Source organism: Chiloscyllium plagiosum, unplaced genomic scaffold (assembly GCF_037043375.1).
Source record: "Chiloscyllium plagiosum isolate Xiang-an unplaced genomic scaffold, Cpla_swu_hap1 HiC_scaffold_27, whole genome shotgun sequence".
NCBI classification, from domain to species: Eukaryota; Metazoa; Chordata; class Chondrichthyes; order Orectolobiformes; family Hemiscylliidae; genus Chiloscyllium; species Chiloscyllium plagiosum.
The window spans coordinates 40,658,559-40,681,185 of record NW_028270165.1 but is presented as its reverse complement, the minus strand read 5'-3'; the positions used below and the strand labels follow the sequence as shown (position 1 = coordinate 40,681,185).

The window sequence follows — 22,627 nt, the reverse complement described above, 5'->3', positions numbered from 1 at the left end:
GGGATGGGAGACGTCAGTTACACTAATGCGGAGGAAATGGGCAAGTTTTAACTACATTACAAAGGTCTGTAATCAAAGAGACAGCAAGATGCTGTGCTGGTGGGACAGAGCGAAATGGACACCGGAAACTGTTCCCTCAGGTAAATTCATATGAGTGTATTTGTGTGCAGCCTGCTCGGGGATCAGAATTCACACAGCAATCCTGCAGAAAGACTTTTCTAACACGGGCGTCTGTTTCTTTGCTGCGAACGGGCAGCAGTGAACATCTGAGCCCCAACTGTCCCAGATGAAGTTGAAAATGAGCCATTGTTTATCCCTGAGCCGCTCTGTCCGAGGGACAGGGAGAGGGGCGGCATAAACGCGTGACGTCATTCCGCCGCAGCCTGAAGCCGTTCAGTCCATCATTTCCATCCGACTCTCTGTCACTTGTATCTCTCCGAGGTGATTCGCAATCGGTGATATGTGTCCTAACCATGGGAACTGTGTCTGTATGGTGATGCTGCTTTCGAAATGCTGATCGTCCTGTCATTCATCTCTGAACCGGAGTGGGGAACTATTGCAGGGAATGAATACGACCGCAAATAATGTGGCTTTGCGGCTCAGTGGTTAACACTGCTGTCTCAGAACGGTACCTGAATTCGATCCTACCCTTGTGCGGCTTGTTTGTGTGGAGTGTGTTCAATCCCCCGTGTCTGCGTGGGTTTCCTGCGGTGCTCCGGTTTCCTTCCACAGTCGAAAGATGTGCAGGTTAGGTGGATTGACCATGCTAAACTGCCCCATAGTGCCCAGAGGTCGGTGGGTTAGGCGCATCAGTCAGAAGTAAATTCTGGATCAGTGGTGCTGGAAGAGCACAGCAATTCAGGCAGCATCCGAGGACAGGCAAATCGACGTTTCGGGCAAACGCCCTTCATCAGGAATAAAGGCAGAGAGCCTGAAGCGTGGAGAGATAAGCTAGAGGAGGGTGGGGGTGGGGAGAGAGTGGCATAGAGTACAATAGGTCAGTGGGGAAGGAGATGAAGGTGATAGGTCAGGGAGGAGAGGGTGGAGTGGATAGGTGGAAAAGGAGCTGGGCAGGTCGGACAAGTCCGGACAGGTCAGGGGATCGAGTTGCTGGAGGTTAGAAGCTAGGATGAGGTGGGGGAAGGGGAAATGAGGAAACTGTTGAAATCCACATTGATGCCCTGGGGTTGAAGTGTTCCGAGGCGGAAGATGAGGCGTTCTTCCTCCAGGCGTCTGGTGGTGAGGGAGCGGAGGTGGAGGAGGCCCAGCACCTCCATATCCTCGGCAGAGTGGGAGGGGGAGTTGAAATGTTGAGCCACTGGGCGATTTGGTTGATTGGTGCGGGTGTCTCGGAGATGTTCCCTAAAGCGCTCTGCTAGGAGGCGCCCAGTCTCCCCAATGTAGAGGAGACTGCATCGGGAGCAACAGATACAATAGATGATATTAGTGGATGTGCAGGTAAAACTTTGATGGATGTGGAAAGCTCCTTTGGGGCCTTGGATAGAGGTGAGGGAGGAGGTGTGGGTGCAGGTTTTACAGTTCCTGCGGTGGCAGGGGAAAGTGCCAGGATGGGAGGGTGGGTCGTAGGGGGGCGTGGACCTGACCAGGTAGTCACGGAGGGAGCGGTCTTTGCGGAAGGCGGAGAGGGGTGGGGAGGGAAATATATCCCTGGTGGTGGGGTCTGTTTGGAGGTGGCGGAAATGTCGGCGGATGATTTGGTTTATGCGAAGGTTGGTAGGGTGGAAGGTGAGCACCAGGGGCGTTCTGTCCTTGTTGCGGTTGGAGGGGTTGGGTCTGAGGGTGGAGGTGCGGCATGTGGATGAGATGCGTTGGAGGGCATCTTTAACCACGTGGGAAGGGAAATTGCGGTCTCTAAAGAAGGAGGCCATCTGGTGTGTTCTGTGGTGGAACCGCTCCTCCTGGGAGCAGATACAGCGGAGGCGGAGGAATTGGGAATACGGGATGGCATTTTTGTAAGAGGTAGGGTGGGAAGAGGTGTAATCCAGGTAGCTGTGGGAGTCGGTGGGTTTGTAGAAGATGTCAGTGGCAAGTCGGTCGTCACTGATGGAGATGGAGAGGTCCAGGAAGGGGAGGGAGGTGTCAGAGATGGTCCAGGTAAATTTAAGGTCAGGGTGGAATGTGTTGGTGAAGTTGATGAATTGCTCAACCTCCTCGCGGGAGCACGAGGTGGCGCCAATGCAGACATCAATGTAGCGGAGGAAGAGGTGGGGAGTGGTGCCGGGGTAATTACGGAAGATCAACTGCTCTACGTCGCCAACAAAGAGACGGGCATAGCTGGGGCCCATACGTGTGCCCATGGCTACCCCTTTGGTCTGGAGGAAGTGGGAGGATTCAAAGGAGAAATTGTTAAGGGTGAGGACCAGTTCGGCCAAACGAATGAGAGTGTCGGTGGAGGGGTACTGTTGGGAACGTCTGGAGAGGAAAAAACGGAGGGCTTGGAGGCCCTGGTCATGGCGGATGGAGGTGTAGAGGGTTTGGATATCCATGGTGAAGATGAGGCGTTGGGGGCCGGGGAAACGGAAGTCTTGGAGGAGGTGGAGGGCGTGGGTGGTGTCTCGAACGTATGTGGGGAGTTCCTGGACTCGGGGGGATAGGACAGTGTCGAGGTAGTTAGAGATGAGTTCAGTGGGGCAGGAGCATGCTGAGACAATGGGTCGGCCAGCGTGGTCAGGCTTGTGGATCTTGGGAAGGAGGTAGAACCGGGCAGTGCGGGGTTCCCGGACTATGAGGTTGGAAGCTGTGGGTGGGAGATTTCCTGAGGTGATGAGGTTCTGTATGGTCTGGGAGATGACGGTTTGGTGATGGGGGGTGGGGTCATGGTCAAGGGGGCGGTAGGAAGAGGTGTCCTCGAGTTGGCGTTTGGCTTCAGCGATGTAGAGGTCAGTGCGCCAGACTACCACTGCGCCCCCTTTGTCCGCTGGCTTGATGGTGAGGTCAGGATTGGAGCAGAGGGATTGGAGGGCTGCGCGTTGTGAGGGTGAGAGGTTGGAGTGGGGGAGGGGGGTCGACAGGTTGAGGCGGTTAATGTCCCGGCGGCAGTTGGAAATGAAGAGGTCGAGCTTTTTACCACAGTCAGAAGTCAATGTCCGGTCTGGGCGGGTTACTCTTCGGAGGGTTGATAAGGACTTGTTGAGCAGGACGGCCTGTTTCCGCAGTGTAGGGATTAGAATTCGAATTGTTTCAACTTCACCAGCTCATTCCCATTTCAGAGAAGAGGTGTTCGGATTCAGTTCAGAGCAGACTGGCGGAAAGCAACTCAAATCTCCACAAGCACTTCCCCTCAATTGTGTAAGTTGGACCAGTGTTTAGTGACATATTCAGCTCAGATGTTCGAAGATTTGGGAAGCAGAGGCAAAGGCAAGATATAGAACAGAGTACTGTTACAAAGGGAAGCAGTAGCAGACGATAGTTTCGATCGAGGGACATGAACCCAGCACCCTCCCGCTGCGACACTACTTTCCCACGCGGAGTGTTTTCCACAGATCCCTTCAGCCTTTTGTCTGGCGTGTGGCATGCACGTTCGAGCCTGATGTCAAAGATCTCCACTGCTGTCGTGTAATATGCTGTTTCGCGGACGTATGGAGCCTGTGTAAATATAAACTCATTTCTAAATTCCCACATTCTGTTGGTCGAACTGTGATTTCACACTGAATCACAACATGTGTCACAGCGCAGACGGAGGCCATGCGGCCCACCTTCGATCTGCTGGTTGCGCACTGTTAGTAAAGGTGTGTCTCAATTCGTATTTCCGTGCCTGTTTTGTGTAAAACTGCACATCTGAACATGACCACCGAATTCCCTTTCGGGTCCATTGAATCTTCCTCTTTGTCAATGTCAGATAGGGATTTACTGACACGAACCACTCCCTGTACGAAAACGTTCTTCGTCATGTCACTTTTACTTCTTTCCCTCCTGACTTTAAAATTCTGCCGAATCGTTGTGGATCCTTTCAGGCGTGGGAGCATTTTCACAACATTATTTCCTGTGTCTAGGCCTCTCATCATTTGCAAGGCTTCTGTTCTCCGTGGAGAGCAGTCCCAATTTTCCAATTTCGCTTCATTGCTGACATTCCTCAAACACCGCATCTCTGGCAAGTCGGAGTAGTAGAAGACCCAAAGCGAGATTCATACCCCTAGACCAACGAGCTAGATACCAGGCGCACCCCATCGTCCATACCCGCCCCACCTCTTGAACAAGCTGAGACTTGCTCAGTGTGAAATACATTTGAGATTGCTCTTAGAATTGCAAGCGGCAAACAGTTTCCAGAACAGCTGCTTCTCATTCTGTCTCCTTACTGCTGTTTGTCCCGTCCCCAGGAACCGGGCTCTCTCCACTGTCAGATAATTCAACCGTTTTGTTTCTAAACATTTTTCTGATACCCAGGTGGCCAGTGACAAGCACTGCCCTCCTCAACATAGGGTACAGAGAACAGGAGAAGACCACAAAGAACTCCACGAGTGTGTCACCTCAACTGTGCACATTGGGCCAGTATATCCATGTGAAATATTTATGTTGAGTTTTTTGGGAAGCAAATGAGAAGGCGAGGTGCAGAACAGAGCGCCCTTAGACAGGAAAGCTGCTAAAGACGACATTACGTGAATAGGAGAGAATAGGACATGGCGGATTTCAGGCCCGAAAATCATGGAACTGTAGGTGGGGCTGGAGGGTCTTCAAGTGGAAAATGAGGTGTTGTTCTTCCATCTGGAGCTGAGCTTTGCTGGAACACTGCTGCAAGCCTGAGACAGAGATGTTGGCCAGGGAACAGGGTGGCGTGTTAAAGTGGCAGGAAAGCAGAGGGTCAGGGCCTTTTTTTGCGGGCAGAATTGATATGTTCTGCGAAACCGTCACCCAGTTTATGCTTCATGCTACTTTGCGGAAACGACACTGTGAGCAGCGAATGCAGTAGACTAGGTTGTGGCAAATGTGCAGGCAAAGTGCTGTTTGACCTGGCAGGTATGTTTGAGCCCTTGGATATTCAGGAGGGAGCAGGTAAGTGAGCAGGTGTTACACATTCGGCGGTTGCAGTGGAAACTGCCTTGGCACTATGGGAGGTGGGTGTGGGGTGTTGCGAGCGAAGGAAGAGTGGACCTGAGGTGTAAGCCCTGCCCATTTACCTCCTCTCATATATAAATCCGTGATGTTGGAAGAACTTTCCAAAGAATGATTCAGTACCACGTGACTCATGAACTAATTAGTATTCATGTTCCGGGGCCAGCATCATTATTGTGTCACAGCAGCTGCAGGCCATCACCGGGGGCTCGCCCTATGACGTCACGGTGCAGCTGGAAGCCCCGGGACAGTTTATCATAGAAACCCCCGTATCGGGAAGCACTGAGATAGCTAACTACTGTCAGTTTACAAGGGAACACATCTCCACATTGCACAGCCTCGAGGCAAGCTTCCCGTCCTTCCACTTAAAGTTCAAGAGCCCTCAAACCGAAATTCCCCAGGTACATTTGGAAGAATTTTTTCCAGGTGTTCGCAAAGTATATCTATGAGCACTTTGTTAAAGTTTGAATTTTGCGAGTGTTGAAATTTTGTGCTTTTGAGCGAAATCACAGTTCGAAGAAACAGAATGTGGTAATTTAGACAGAGCTTGTATTTGCGCGTCAGCGATATGTCTGCGGGTGCGTGATGGGAGCATCACCCAGAAGGGAAACCATTTCTCCTGTTCACTCAATGTCCTCTTTAGCAGCTTTCCCGTATAACGGCGCACTGTTCTGCACCTCGCCTTCTCATCTGCTTCCCGAAACACATCGACATATGTATTTCACATTGATACACAGGCCCAATGTGCACAGTTGAGGTGACACACTCGTGCAGGTCTGTGTGGTCTTCTCCTGTTCTCTGTTGAGGAGGGCAATGCTTGTCACTGGTCACTCAGGTGTCAGAGAAAAGTTTAGAAACAAAAGGGCTAAATTTTCTGCCAGTAGAGAGGGCCCGGTTCCTGGAGACGGGACAAACGACAGCAGGGAGACAGAATGAGAAGCAGCTGTTCTGGAAATTCTTTGCCTGACCCCATTAAAAACAGACAACTTCGCAACTGGAGGGAGAACAGCAAACAGACCGCCCCGGGGCGGGCTTGAACCATCAACCTTTCAGTTAGCAGCCGAACGCGCTGACCAATTGCGCCACAGAGACAAGGAGCCACGCCCCTTTCCACATCGCTTAGGGGAGGCTATTAGTGAATTCATAATTCAGCTTGCCCATCCGAGAATTACATTTGTCGTCTATCAGTTTTACTTTTCCATAATAAAGCCTGGGAGATTTATTGTGGAGATACGGGGACAGTCTGAAGACACATCCATGTCACGAGGAACTAGCTTTCTTACTCCGGGGCCGTCGCCCTTCGAGCCTTTCAGTGTTTTGCCTGTTCCCGAGTTCTCTCATTGGCTCGGAGGCGAGAAGGGGTCTGAATTCCTGATGTGCAGGAACGACAATTCTTTCAATGTCTCAGATCAGTTCATGTCCCGAGAACATCAGAGTCAATCTCCCGGCCTTTTCAACAAGGGGACGGTGTCTGCACTGTCTCTGCTCAGTCGGACAGTTCATCTTTCATTCTCCTCTAAATATGCTTCCCAAAGAGTTTCCAAAGATTCACAAAGCTGGAGACTGGGATTTCTGTTTTGCTTCATGAACATTTTTCCATTTCCTAACTGACAATATTTTGCCCAAACCTCTTCCCAATTGTACGCCATGATTCATTTCCAGGGATGAGGAATTTCCAGTTTGGAGAGACATTCCCAAGGTTGGGAATGTTCGCTTTGGAGCATAGAAGGTTAACTGGAGATTTCCTGGGGTTTTGGGAGAAGAAGCGGTGGGAATGGGCAGATTAATGATTTGACGAACCAATTGCCACTGACCAGAGTCAGATACCAGAGGACAGGGATTGAAATTCTTGAATGAAAAGCAGCACTTGTGCCTAATAAACACAGAGAATACTGCAGAAAGCCAACAGGTCGAGCAGCATCTGTGGAAAGGTAAACAGAGCTGACGTTTTGAGTCTGTACGTTGTTTGTTCAGAGCCCGAGTTTCCTGCATGGCAATCAATTCCCAGACATGAGAAAACGGGACTTTATTGAGACGGGTTTTGTGAAGTTTGAGCGATAATGTAACCAACAGGAAGTCATTTAAAATCGCCAGCGAAGAAAGCATCGTCAGCAGGTTACCACCCTGGGCGGGGGAGTCCCAAAGGATCTCTACGCCAGCACCTTAAGTGTTCGGCCACAGCTAAGCGCCCAAAGTTGTGGTGTAAAATTTCTCATGGAATTGTTCTAAAAGGAAAGGTGAGTACTGGGCTTGTCCTGTCCGCGCCATAGCCCCAGCGGATCCTGTTCCCCTGGATTTGATCAGGACAGAGGAGGCTGATGGGAGATCGAACTGAACTACACACATTGATGAGAGATAGAGCGGGTGGGAAGGGGTAGAGAGATTAATAATCAGGGCCGAAAATAAGGAGCCACTTCAAGAAATTTGGGGTTCATTCAGCAAAGCTAATGTAGAACTGTTCACAGAAAACTGTGATGAAAGTTTCTCGAGTTATTTTGATGATGCTAATACAATCGATAGGATGAACGTAGATTGGTAAATGCATTTGGTGACAGTTCTGTTCTAGCCCTGTGAGCGAAACCTGGATCTGAAGGATTCTGTTTTCTCCGACAGGAACTGTCAAATATGCAGAGTTTCTCTTTTTGTCTCGGCTTCTCCGTATCCGCAGTCCCTGACGTTCGACATTAATTCAATTCAGAAACCCCTTTGTGGAGAAGATTTCCGTTTGGGGAACATTTTCCTGACCCCATTAAAAGCGCACAGCTTCGAAGCCAAGGAAGAACAGCGAACACACCGCCCCTGGGTGGGCTCGAACCACCAACCTTTCGGTTAACAGCCGAACGCGCTGACCAATTGCGCCACAGAGACAGGCGAGGGCTTGGGCTGCGCCATCGCTTAGGGGAGGCTATTAGTGAATTCATAATTCAGCCTCCCCGCCTAGAATTACAATTGTCCTCTATCAGTTTTACTTTTTCATAATAAAGCCTGGGAGATTTATTGTGGAGACAGCAGGGACAGTCTGATCCCACACATCCATGTCAGGAGGAACTAGCTTTCTTACTCCGGGGCCGTCGCCCTTCGAGCCTTTCAGTGTTTTGCCTGTTCCCGAGTTCTCTCATTGGCTCGGAGGCGAGAAGGGGTTTGAATTCCTGATGTGCAGGAACGACAATTCTTTCAATGTCTCAGATCAGTTCATGCCCCGAGAACATCAGAGTCAATCTCCCGGTCTCTTTAACAAGGGGACGGTGTCTGGACTGTCTCTACTCAGTTGGACAGTTCATCTTTCATTCTCCTCTAAATATGCTTCCCAAAGAGTTTCTAAAGATTCACAAAGCTGGAGACTGGGATTTCTGTTTTGCTTTTTTCCATTTTTCCATTTCCAAACTGAGAATATTTTGCCAAAATCTCTACCCAATTGTACCCCTTGCGTCATGTCCAGGGATGAGGAATTTCCATTTTGGAGAGACATTCCCAAGGTTGGGAATGTTCGCTTTGGAGCATAGAAGCTTAACTGGAGATTTCCTGGGGCTGTTGGTAATGATGGGAGAAGAGGCGGTGGGAATGGGCAGATGAATGATCAGAAGAATCAATTGCCACTGACCAGAGTCAATTACCAGAGGAAAGGGAATGAAGTTCTTGAATGAAAAGCTGCACTTGTGCCTAATAAACACAGAATACTGCAGAAAGCCAACAGGTCGAGCAGCATCTGTGGAAAGGTAAACAGAGCTGACGTTGTGAGGCTGGTACGTTGTTTGTTCAGAACCCGAGTTTCCTGCATGGCAATCAATTCCCAGAAATGAGAAAACGGGACTTTATTGAGACGGGTTTTGTGAAGTTTGTGCGATAATGCAACCAACAGGAAGTCATTTAAAATCGCCAGCGAAGAAAGCACAGCCAGCAGGTTACCACCCTGGGCGGGGGAGCCCCAAAGGATCTCTACGCCAACACCTTAAGTGTTCGGCCACAAATGCACGCCCAAAGTTGTGGTGTAAAATTTCTCATGGAATGGTTCTAACAGGAAAGGTGAGTATTGGGCTTGTCCTGTCCGCGCCATAGCCCCAACGTATCCTGTTCCCCTGGATTTGATCAGGACAGAGGAGGCTGATGGGAGATCGAACTGAACTACACACATTGATGAGAGATAGAGCGGGTGGGAAGGATCCATTCCCATGCGTAGAGAGATTAATAATCAGGGCCGAAAATAAGGAGCCACTTCAAGAAATTTGGGGTTCATTCAGCAAAGCTAATGCAGAACTGTTCACAGAAAATTGTGATGAAAGTCTCTCGAGTTATTTTGATGAGGAGTGTTGATGATGCTAATACAATCGATAGGATGAACGTAGATTGGTAAATGTATTTGGTGACAGTTCTGTTCTAGCCCTGTGAGCGAAACCTGTATCTGAAGGAATAAAAGGGACATTAACAACATCGATCTGAAATTGGATACGTGACAAGAAACAGAGCCTTCATTAACAGTTGGCTTTTGAACTGGAGAAGGTTTCTCGTGAAATTAGCTTGAGGCTTGAGGTATGCAAGGTCAAGATAATTTAGGTAAAACACGGAAACGCTATCCTCATTAGAAGACAGTGAAAGGATTACAAGACGCAAATTAAACAGTTCGGACAAGTGATACAGGGGACTGGGAAGATAAGTATTATAAACTGTGAACAACAAAGTTCTTGAGCACAACACTTACATTCAAAGACCGAAAACATCCAGGTCCTGATTAATCAGATTGCATTGTGGTGCTTTTCTGCAAAACATCCACTTGAAATGTCCTACAAAAGAGTGACAAAACCCATCCCTGTCAGCCCAAGATAGAAAATCCGTAGGGATGAACGTTTGCTGATTTTCTGAAGATTCACAAAGCTAAGACTGGGATTTGGTGATTGTTTCCTTTCCACTCCCAGGAGCCGCAGTGGTTGAGGCGGTGAGTTGGGGAAAGTGAAATGTGCCCGTGAGCAGCGTGTGGGGCTATTTCAGCTTCCCCTCCTCTGACAGCGCTGTGACTTGACTCCGATGTTCTCAGGGACATTTATTGACGCGAGACAGTGAAAAGATTCTCATTCCCGCAGATCAGGAATTCAAACCGTATGCCGGCTTCAGGACAATGAGAAAGATTAATTGGGGTGTGTGAAGAAGCTGTGAGCTGCATTTCAAACAGGTAGGTGGAGTCAGATGCGTCATCCATTGCGCCCCTGGCCCTGTGCGTATCTTACGGCACCATGCTGCAGAGTTCTGACGTTAACACGGACATGCACAGCAATGGAACCTTCACAAGGTGATCAACCAAAGATAATCACCGTCACTGCTTCCCTTCCACAGGCCCAACTTTGTGAAGCAGTATCTTTCACTGGCAAATAAAACACCCTTGTCCTCAGGTGCCTGCTTCATTTCGATCACGATTTCTAGCCCCTCACTGTTCTAGTCTCATTTCCAAACACTTTGCTCACAGCCTCAAACGAAGCTCTGCTGGTATCTGCTTGTTCCACCCGAACAGGCAGTGGGTTGCAGATACCCACCAGTCCCAATGTGAGTGAAATATTTTTCCCCCTCCGCTGATTTGAATCTTAAAGAAGAAGCCGGGGAGCAAGCTCCCTTTCTTTTCGACGACATTTCTCATTTTGTGCTCGGCAGGGTTCACACCCGCGTGGGGAAACCGCAATAGATTTCAAGTCCATCGCATTAACCACTCGGCCCACGAATACAGAACCACACTGACAACTTCACTTCCCAGGTCTGTCTGCCTGTGGAGCTGAGAAAGAGTGAATCATCGCAGAGTTTGTTTGAATCCAAACAATTCCCAGTGATTCGAAAGGGTTAAATATCTGCACATGGCGAGTCTCGGTGTTTCATCCCGAAAGGTGAAATGAACTTTCCGTTAAAAACAAAACGAGAAATTGCAGGAGGAACTCAGCAGGTCAGGCAACATCTGTGGAAAGAGAATCAGAGACAACATTTCAAAATTCTGTTTTCTCCGACAGGTACTGTCAAATCTGCCGAGTTTGTCTTTTTGTCTCGGCTTCTCAGCATCCACAGTCCCTTACGTTAGACATTAATTCAATTCAGAAACCCCTTTGTGGAGAGGATTTCCGTTTGGGGAACATTTTCCTGACCCCATTAAAAGCGTTCACTTTCGAAGCCAAGCGAACACACCGCCCCTGGGTGGGCTCGAACCACCAACCTTTCGGTTAACAGCCGAACGCGCTGACCAATTGCGCCACAGAGACAGGCGTTGGCGTGGGCTGCACCATCGCTATTAGCAAATTCATAATTCAGACTCCCCGCCTAAAATTACAATTGTTGTCTTCCGCGCAGTCTTGCGAAACATCCCGGCTTTCTTAACTTGACTTGTGCAAAAATGCCCGATTAAACTTCTCAAAAAGAACCTTCGTTAAAAGAGGCTGAGCTCCCTGGAGTACGAATGGGACAGGAAGTGAAATGATTGGAGATAGAATTGAACAGGTTGACGTGTTTACTTCCCTAATTTTCTTATCCCTATGCCAATTGGCACGTGGCTTGGGCAGTAATGTTATTACACACACTGAAGCAGAGGGATTTGAACCTGAGCCTCAGGGTTCTATGGGGGACTACAGCTGCACCACAAAAAAGAACTCTAGTAAATAGGTCCTCTTCTGTTGAATGAGAGGAAACAGCTTCCTCCTCAACATGAGACACGACCACTGTACCCTCCGTGCCCATTACAATAAATTAAGCCTTCTCCTGTTGAATGAATGAGTGGGAACCCCTCTCCGAGCTCCAAGAAGCGGGGGGCCCGGCCGGAGGCTGGATTTGCTCAAGGCTTGGATCTATTAACTTATTTAATTGGTACCTACTGTATGGGGATATGGTTTACATTAAAACCGGAGGATCATGTCAGAGTGTTTGTTTATATTGAGCAGTTGTAGTTGGTAAAATACACTCCCTGGAGGAGCACCATCTATGATGCTGCATTTCTTGCCTTCTGCCCTTCCCCCATTTGTTATCTCTCATCTCGATTTTACATTTTCAGTCAAATTTAATTTTACATTAATCAGCCTTGTATTCACTGTGTATTATTAATTAATCTGTTGGATTGTTGTAAAACAAAATTAATGGTGTAATTTCATTTATGTTGTCTGAGTTTGACATTGAATGTGCAGGTGTGAATGCCAGTAAGTTGTGAAAATAAATCAAGAACTTGTGCTTTTTAAACAAAAAGACGAGTTCAATGGTATTACTGGCATTGTCTCCTTTGAGGATGATGATTATAGTCTGACCAACAAACCATTTCATGCAGTCACCCAGTTTAATTAAAGTCTTTTGGAAAATAATTCTGACAGGCAAAGATTTATACAACCCAAAATACGGTTGGTAATCATGTGTATTCTTATCTTTTAAGCCGTAACAGATGGCATTGCGTGGCGGTTTGAGACTGAAACTTCCCTCATCAATCTACATTCTTTCCAGTGAAGTGAAAATGGCAGAGTCTCGGGCCACATTCAGGTTTCAGGAACATCCCGGGGAGGTCGCCAGGCCCGAGCGGCAAGACCTGGCTCCTGCCCCCGGGGAGAGGAGACAGTGAGACAGGGTAGGATTGGGAATCGCGGGAGGAGGGAGAGTGGGGAGTTTATAAACTCCTAGGGGGAGGCCTCAGGCCTCGGAATAAAACCCACAAGCCCAGTGTTTACTTCTTTGGGAAGGGACCTCGGGTTGCCGGTGCAACCTGCCGCCATCTTTCTCAGGGTAAGGCGCTGTCTTGGGGCGGGGAGCGCGGGCAGCCATCTTGGTGAGGGCCCCATTAACCGTCATTTCCGGAGGAGAATTCCAACCTTGTGGCAAGCTTGGACAGCAGGAAGTCATTCAGCAAATTTACTGGTTTTCTTTTCTCAAGCAACCTTGACATTTCATTATCATGTCCCTGATTCAGCTTCATTTCCAGCACCTTTGGAGGCAGCTAGATCAAGCTAATTGTTACCTAAATGAAGTTTTCCTCCATACACACACAAGGCTATCTGGCTGCATGAGGGTATTCAGGTTTTTGTGTCCTGGATAATATGTGATCAGCAGGCATCTGGCAATCTACAGGAATTGCCGCCTGTGTTATGTTTATTTAACTGTACTGACATTAATCACATATTTTCTGAATTTCTTTTGCAGGAAGACACGCGGAAAGAAATCTGAAAGCAAATGACACAACAACTTCTGACAGAGACACTTGATTCATTGGGACTTGCATATCAGCAACTGTTCAAATCGAGAAGAAACGTTTGCTTTTGTTTGCTTCAGAGCGATTTTGGATTCTGGTGTGGCAGGAAGAATACTGAGACCCACAAGTGAGGGAGATTCAGTGCGCTGACTGTGAAAACTGCTTCAACCTAATAACTCAGCTTGGGGGATAAAAATCTAACCATTCACGGTGGGGAGAGACTGTGAACGCATTTTGTCTGTAATTTCAAATCCGGAGCGAAACATGGAAAGCTCTCCCTATGGGGAAACTGTGGAAATGTGAGTATTGTGAGAAAGGGTTCCCTTCCTCTTCGGTGCTAGAAACTCACAGACGCATTCACACCAGGGAGTGGCCATTCACCTGCTCCATGTGCGGGCAGGGATTCAGTTGGATGGACAACCTGTGTGCACCAGCGGGTCCACACAGGAGAGAAGCCATTCACATACCCCATGTGCGAGAGGGGGTTCGTGCAGTCATCTACACTTCGGATCCACCAGCAGGTCCACACGGGAGAGAGTCCATTCACATGCCCCGTGTGCAGGAAGGGCTTGTGGGCAATGTACAGCAACATGAGCGGGGCCACACAGGGAAGATGCCATTCACCTGCTCTGAGTGTGAGAAGGAATTCATTGATTCTTCTGGCCTGCTGACCCACCAGCTGGTCCACGCTGGAGACAGCCCACTCCCCTGCTCTCAGCGCGGGAAGGCTTCTCCAGCTCCTCCCACCTGTGGAGACACCAGTGAATTCATGTGCCATTGCAGGGGGATTGAAAGGACAACGGCCGAGTACCATTAGCAACTGGACTATCAACCCAGTTCTGCGAACTCACAGGTTTGAATCCTGTTGTGGCAGATGACGGAATTGGAATTTGGTCAGAAATCTGGAGTTCAGAATCTAACAATGAAACCGTTTTCAGGGCAACAAAGAAAACCCCCATCTGATTCACTCATGTCCTTTTGAGGGAAGGAAACTGCCGTTGTGGGAAAGGATTCACTCAGTCATCCCAGCTGCATCCTTTACCTGATCTGACCAACACGTGACTCCAGACCCCAGCAATGTGGTGGACTCTTGACTACGCTCCCTGATTCCTGGAAAATAGGTGGGGAGAAATTTACTTGGATACAGACCGTAGGTTGAAATTGCTGAGTGAGGCAATACTTCCTCTGGGTTAAGGCTGTAACAAGGATCCAATTACAAAGGGACACGTCTGTGCTGACCAAGAGTAAAGAAAGTGGGGATGGGGAGTGTGTGCACTTTGACCTTGAGCTGTTTTAAAATGAAATAAATTGGTTTTCATATGCCTTTATGCTGGGGAGATCTGAAGCAGTACCGAAGTTGGGTCACAATTAAGGTGGCCTGAACTTACCATCAGACTCAGACACTGATATCTATGAGATCCAACACGTTTTTGTTTTAAAGCTGGTAATTTCTTTCAGCCTCTAACACTAAGTTTCCAATGTTATGTATCAGAAGGAGCAGTGAAATAGTAGCTAGTATTGTTAGAAACTGTTAAGTCTGTCATCTCTGCACGTACTGCGTTGTTTCATCTGCATTGTAAAGTTTACTGCCTGCAGCGGGAACGTGTGGGCTGTGTTCACTAGAAACTAAAAATCACACAACACCAGGTTATAGTCCAATAGGTTTATTTGGAAGGACTAGCTTTCAGAACACTGCTCCTTCGTCAGGTAGCTGTGGAGCAGGATCATAAGGCACAGAATGTATAGCAAAAGATTAGTGTCATGCAATTGAAATGATATATTGAACCAACTTAGATTGCTGTTAAGTATTTCTTCTTTTAGAATGGGTTGAAGGTTTCTGTTCATTAATATGTAAATCCCAGAACTAGTTTTAAGTCACATTCTCCAGATAACTTCAGGTTTTATAAAAAGAGGTGACATCTCAGCTCAGTCAATGCATTAAAGGTGTGAGGTTTGAGTCTGTCTGTATCCCAATCTTGAGTTAGACTGGTTGTATTTTCAAAGTAGGGATTTATAAAATATGAAATGGCTTGACTGCCTGCAGATTGCACACCTTTTGAGGAAAACTGAATGTATCTGCAAATATAATTCTGAAAATCCAAATTCACCCTATAGACTTTGTGTGTGTGTGTGCATAAGAGAGTACTTGTTTGCATGCTTGGTAAAGTGTGATGGTTTGGAGATGCCGGTGTTGGACTGGGGTGTACAAGGTTAAAAATCACACAACATCAGGTTATAGTCCAATAGGTTTAATCGGAAGCACTAGCTTTTGGAACGCCGCTCCTTCATCAGGTGATTGTGGAGGACACAATTGTAAGGCACAGAATTTATAGCAAAAATTTACAGTGTGATGTAACTGAAATTATACATAGAAAAATACTTTGATGGTTTTTGAACAGATGAAAGACTCAACAAACAATGATAGTTTCACTTCTTTCGTATGTAAATAGAGTCATAGAGATGTACAGCATGGAAACAGACTCTTCGGTCCAACCTGTCCATGCCGACCAGATATCCCAACCCAATCTAGTCCCACCTGCCAGCACCCTGCCCATATCCTTCCAAACCCTTCCTATTCATGTACCCATCCAAATGCCCCTTAAATGTTCTCAGGTTAACTGTAACAATTGGTGTTAGCTAACATCAATTGTTACAGTTAACCTGAAAATGTAACTTATGTAAATCACAAAACCTTTTTTAGTTTCACTTTTTTCATATGTAAACTATCATGGTGTTCGAACAGATGAAAAATTCAAGAAACAATCAAGGTATTTTTTAATGTATAATTTCAGCTACATCACACTGTAAACTTTTGCTATACATTCTGTGTCTTATAATTGTGTCCTCCACAACCACCTGTTGAAGGAACAGTGCTCCGAACGCTAATGCTTCCAGTTAAACCTGTTGGACTATAACCTGGTGTTGTGTGATTTTTAACTTGGTAAAGTGTAAGTGTGATGGAGTGTAAGCCTGTGAAAGGGTGTATTTCTTTGTGTACCTGAGAGAGAAAGTGTGGATAAAAGCGAGGGGTGCATTTTGGTAAAGCAAACAAGGGCAAGGCTTAGACAGTAAATGGTAGAACAGAGAGACCCGGTGGGGGGAAAGTTTCAGGTACATAGTTCTTTGAAAGTTGCATCACCGATAGACAGGGTGGTTAAGGTGGTGGTTAGCACACTTGCTTTCATTTTTCACATAATTGAGTGTTGGAGTTGGGACGTCATGTTGAGGTTGTACAGGATGTTGATGAGGCCACTTGTAGTGTACTAAGTACATGGAACATAGAAAAATACAGTGCATACAGGCCCTTTGGCCCTTGATGTTGTGCCAATCCAAGCCCACCTAACCTTCAATAGCCCACTATCCTCCATATGCCTACCCAATGCCCGTTTAAATGCCCATAAAGAGGTAGAGTCCACCACTGCTACTGGCAGGGCATTCCATGAACTCACGACTCCCTGAGTAAAGAACCTACCCCTAACATCTGTCCTATACCTACTGCCCCTTAATTTAAAGCTACGCCCCCTCGTAACAGCTGACTCCATACGTGGAAAAAGGTTCTCATGGTCAACCCTATCTAAACCCCTAATCATCTTGTACACCTCTATCAAGTCACCCTTAAACCTTCTTTTCTCCAATGAAAACAACCCCAAGTGCCTCAGCCTTTCCTCATACGATCTTCCTACCATACCAGGCAACATCCTGGTAAACCTCCTCTGCACCCGTTCCAGTGCCTCCACATCCTTCCGATAGTATGGCGACCAAAACTGCACACAATACTCCAGATGCGGCCGTACCAGAGTCTTATACAACTGCAACATGACCTCAGGACTCCGGAACTCAATTCCTCTACCAATAAAAGCCAGTACGCCATATGCCTTCTTCACCGCACTATTTACCTGGGTGGCAACTTTCAGAGATCTGTGTACATTGACACCAAGATCCCTCTGCTGATCCACACTACCAAATATCTGACCATTAGCCCAGTACCCCATCTTTTTGTTACTCATACCAAAGTGAATCACCTCACACTTACCCACATTGAACTCCATTTGCCAGCTTTCTGCCCAGCTCTGCAGCTTATCGATATCCCGCTGGAACCTGACACATACTTCCTCACTGTCAACAACTCCCCGACTTTCGTATCATCCGCAAACTTGCTCAGCCAACCTTCTAGCCCCTCCTCCAGGTCATTTCATTGGTTTGGTCGCCCTGTTATGAGGGCGTAGGAGGTTGAGGGGTGACCTTGCAGAGATTTATAAAATCATGAAGGTTGTAGGTAAAGTGATTAGCAAATGTCTGTTCCTTTAGTGAAGGAGAATTAAAAACTAGGGGACTTTTTTTAAGGTGAGAGGAGAGAGATTTTAAAAGGAACCTGAGGGATAACGTTTTTACACAGACGTTAGTTTGTGAGTAAGTGAACTTCCAGAAGTGATAGACGCAGGTATAGTTACAATATTTAAAAGACATTTGGATGGTGTAATGAAGGTGTAGGTGTGTAGTGTACCTTTTGACAGAGAGGAAGTGAGCAAGGACTGACTGAAAGCACAAAGCATGCTGAACAATTAAAAAATGTAACATTTGGTTGAAACAAATAGCTGAAGTTGCGTTGCCATTGAACAAAAACAAATTCCAATTTGGCCAATCAGTTTAAAGTATGCCCCGATACCAAAATCCTATCGAATTTGAATTTTACCGTTTGGAATTACACCAAACCAATGAAATGATCTGATGTTTTGGGGGATAAAACCAGACGTTTTGAACAGTTAGAGGGGAAACAGCCAAGACAACCAAGCAAGCACCAACACAAGGCCAGCCGGATATCTCTCGTGAAGAGACAGGTTCTTCCATTTCTATCATTGGGTGACCCAAATGAGACATTTTTACTGATAGCTGCATAATGATCTTCCTGCTGGATTTTTTACAGAGGGCACAGTTTCTGGTGAGAGAAATCCTGTATCCTGGGAAGGTGGGTAAATAACAAAAAGTGCCGTTGATAGCATTTTAACTGTGGAACTACCAGCTCTTGTGGGAGCAGTGCATTCCTCAAAAACATTTTGGAGGTATTCTGTATAACTGTGAGACTGAAAACAGTTTTCCCACTGAGCGTTAAACAGATACTGAGAATGTAACACGTTATAGAGTGTGTTCCTGGGAAATGGAGGATTGAACTTGCCAACATGAACCAAACTTTGCAGAGAAAGGAAATTTCCTGGGACGGAAGAGCTTGATAGCAGTCAATAATTGTCAGATTATTTGATGAAGATAACAGCTCATATGGGGTGATTACTGGGGATCCCAGAAGATTTGTACAGAACTTGACAAATCTTTAATTAGGTTTGAAACGTTGTTTTGTGTTTTGATTGATAAGGTTTATCTAAAGGAAGAAACTGCTAACTTTAAAAAAATCAAGGTTAAGGAGGGACAGATTGATTATATGATTGTTTGAGGACAGATAAAAAGACATTTATTGACATTGACAATAGACAATAGGTGCAGGAGTAGGCCATTCTGCCCTTCGAGCCTGCACCGCCATTCAATATGATCATGGCTGATCATTCCTAATCAGTATCCTCTTCCTGCCTTATCTCCATAACCCTTGATTTCACTATCTTTGAGAGCTCTATCCAACTCTCAAATGAATCCAGAGACTGGGCCTCCAATGCGCTCTGGGGCAGAGCATTCCACACAGCCACCACTCTCTGGGTGAAGAAGTTTCTCCTCATCTCTGTCCTAAATGGAGATTGGAGTAGAGCTCAGAGTGATACAATTCTAAAGTTTCACTCTGTGCATGAATGGAAAACTGCTTAAAGATTGGCTCCTGGTCTTATACTTCACCAATTAAAATTGCTGGTTTGACAACTCTTGTAATCATAGAATCCCCACACTGTGGGACAGGCCATTCGGCCCATCGAGTCCACACTGACCCTCCAAAGAGCATCCCACCCAGACCCACCCCAAAACTCATCTCTGAACACTGTGGGGCAATTTAGCAAGGCCAATCCACCCTAACCTGCCCATCTTTGTGACCATGGGCGGAAACTGGAGCACTGAAAAGAGGGCAGAGGAACGTGCAAATCCCACACAGACAGTTGCCAAACAGTGGGATCGAACCCAGATCCCTTGCAGTGTTAGGAAGCAGCGCTAACCACTGAGCCAGCGAAATGGCTGATCTTTAAAACATTGAGAATAGCTAAAATAATGTATTTAGAAACATCAATAAAGTTTGAAAGCATATTCAATTGCTTAAAAAAAAGCTGCAGACATCTTTCTGAAACTTGCAGTTAAGCCACAGTTGAGGGCAGGCTGTGAGGGAGGAATGACCTATTCCTAGTCTTGTGAAATTGGTACAGAATATGTAGAAATAGAGTCATAGAATTGCAGAGCACAGAAACAAAGCTTTTGGTCCACGCCGACCACATATCCTAAATTAATCTAGTGACCTGTTTGCCAGTATTTGGCTCATATCTCTCTCAACCCTTCCTATTCATATCGAGGTCTTTCCAGAACCCATCCAGAAGCCTTTTAAATGTTGTAAATGTACCTTGACACACGGCCTCTGGCAGCTCATTCCATACATGCTCTGCATGAAACTTTATCCCTTTTAAACCTTTCCCCTCTCACCCTAATCCGATGCCCCTCTAGTTTCGGACTTCCTCTACCCTGGGAAAGACATATAAAATTGAGCAGCCAGACAAAATTCAAAAACAATAAAATGTTGAGTCCCAGGAAAACAAAGTTGTGGCACCAGTCTTTTTTTACTCTCCTATTAGCATTTGGAATGAAAATCTGTCGGCGATACCAACATCTCCACAGGACATAGTACGCATGCTTCTCGGTGTCAGCAAGCACTGCGCATGTACGCCGGTGTCAGCAAAATACTGCGCATGTATGCCGGTGTCAGCAAGCACTGCGCATGTACGCCGGTGTCAGCAAACTACTGCGCATGTATGCCGCTGTCAGCAAAATACTGCGCATGCTCCTATCTGACAGTGGAAACAGCGCGCGACATTCTTTTGATGGACCAATAGAAAGCGCTAGAAGACCGGAAGGAGTGTGGTCTTCCTGCCATTGAGAGCGCCCCTATTCTCTGAATGCGGATGTTGGACCATGAGTTTGTGAAGCTGCAGTTGCTGTTCCTGTCTGTCTGAATGAAGACTGAGCTTCACCTCAGACTGCAACTTTCCTCTGTCCAACATCTGTGAGTACAACACACTCTTTTCTCACCCCCCTTTTCCATTTTATTTTTTCATTCTGGAGTTCAGTTCTTGACTTGCAGCAAAGTTGGCTAATTGTGTCTTAATTGTCAAACACATGGCAAATGCAGTAACACAGTGTGAAGTTATAGTTTTTCCTGTGAAATAAAACAGAAAGGAGATGCATTGTTAAATGCATTGTTTATATTGGGATGTGGAACAAGTGAGAACTGCAGCTGCTAGAGATCAGAGTCGAAAAATGTGGCGCTGGAAAAGTACAACAGATCAGGCAGCATCCGTGGTGCAGGACAGTCAATGTTTTGGGCAAAAACCATTCATCAGGAATGATGTGTGGATGTACAAAGGTGCCTCAGCTACGTTCTACTCAGGCTTTCTATCCCAGTCAATGCCAGTTGTCAGATAGGTGCAGCAAGCAATGAGCAAGGCAAGTGGTGGATGAGCAAGAGGAATTGAGTTCATAAGTGGGGATGTCTTCCTGCAGTTAGGGGGTCATTGAATATATTCAAAGCTGAGTTTATCTGACTTTTAAATGTTAAAAGTAGTTATGGGGCAAGGCAAGGAAATTTGTTAAAAAAAATATTTTATTAGAAACTTTTTCAAATCTTTTACAAAACATCTATAGACAAAAAAGAACAATACCAAAATACAGAAAGATAGAGGCAGTACAACAATGTCATATCAAGATACTATTAATAATGAACTAACGACTATTCTCCCAGAACAACCGTACCTACTTAGCTTAAACTAAACTACAATCAAATGTTTAAAAAATTAAATTAAACTGAATTCAAATTAAATTACATCACATTATTTTATTCTATTTCACTCACTACACCTCCACTGAGGCTCCCATCCCTGGGAGCTCCAGTTATTGTACCCATAATCTTTTTCCCCAGCCTCCCTTCCCAGGGCCCCACTGGTGCCCAAACTGATTCCTATGGCATACCACGGCCCTAATCAATATTGCTGATAAGTCTGCATCCATATAATTTAGAAAGGGTTGCCATGTCTTGTAAAACCGCTCTGTTCTGTGGTGCACCATATTCATGTGGTAGTCTTGGGGGAGGTGCTCCATCACTAGCCGACGCCACCCCATAAGACCTGGGTTTTTTCCCAATGTCTATTTCATTAAAATGTTCTTCCTTGCATAGTAGGTAAGAATGTTACACAGTCTCTTCCCATGTTTCCCAGGAGAGGGCAAATTTGCCAACCCCAGAAGAAGAAATGCCAGATCCACTTTAACTTCAATCCCGAGGATGTCCTTCGACTCCCTTACTATAGCACTCCAGTAAGTCTGGATCTTAAAAAATGACCAATAGCAGTGTGAGAGAGAGAGCCTCTACTAATTTTACATTTGGGACACCCTGGTGATACTCCTCTCTTGAACTTAGCTAGCCTCTGTGGCACCATATGAGCCCTGTGTAAAATCTTCAATTTCATTGCCTTTGCTGTGTTACGTATTGAAATTTTCCTTACATTTTCCCATATTTCTTTCCATACTTCCAATGAAGTATCCTCTCCGAGCTCCTGATTCCACGTCCTACAGATTCCCTCCATGTCCCATAAGGCACGTCCCTTTTGTAAATAATACAAAGTACTGACTGAAAGAACACCAACACACTGGAGTACTCTTTCTCCACGTCTGACCTGGAAAGCTGAGCTGGGACCATCGTCTTTTTCTGTATTAATCCCTTATCTAAAAGTACCGGAATAGGTACAATCCATATTTCTGGCTTAGCTGGCTAAATGACATCAAGACCTCCCCCTTGAATAAATCTCCCAGACAGGAGATTCCCTTATTCTCCCATGACTTAAAGCTGGAGTCCATTGCCCCAGGTTTAAATCCTTGGGCTTCCACCAATGGGGTAAACAGTGAGGTCTTAAGCCAACTGCCCTCATCTTGCCTCATTATCCTCCAGGCTTTCACTGTATTTAAAATGACTGGACTCTTACACTGCTCGGTCATGGATTTCATCTTATCCATAAATAATTAGGGGCCATCGCAACGGCGAGGCTTCAACATCAAGCCAAATTGACCCCGAATCACCCCCACGCCCAGCCACCCAGATATGGTAACAAAGTGCATATTTGATGTCTCTTCAAGTCTGGAAGGTTCACCCCACTCCCTCACCCTGCGAGAGCTGCAATTTGGTAA

The 22,627-nt window shown here is 46.4% G+C and overlaps 1 protein-coding gene and 2 non-coding genes across 3 annotated transcripts in view; all 3 read right to left on the bottom strand.

Annotated features, from left to right (window-relative positions):
- The window catches only part of LOC148143726 (uncharacterized), a 437,486-nt gene that overhangs the window by 315,937 nt on the left and 98,922 nt on the right, over positions 1 to 22,627 (bottom strand). The gene's annotated exons all lie outside the window — the stretch shown is intronic.
- trnan-guu (transfer RNA asparagine (anticodon GUU)) lies at positions 7,865 to 7,938 on the bottom strand. Its single transcript has one exon. It is a non-coding gene; the product is annotated as a tRNA-Asn (tRNA).
- trnan-guu (transfer RNA asparagine (anticodon GUU)) lies at positions 11,227 to 11,300 on the bottom strand. Its single transcript has one exon. It is a non-coding gene; the product is annotated as a tRNA-Asn (tRNA).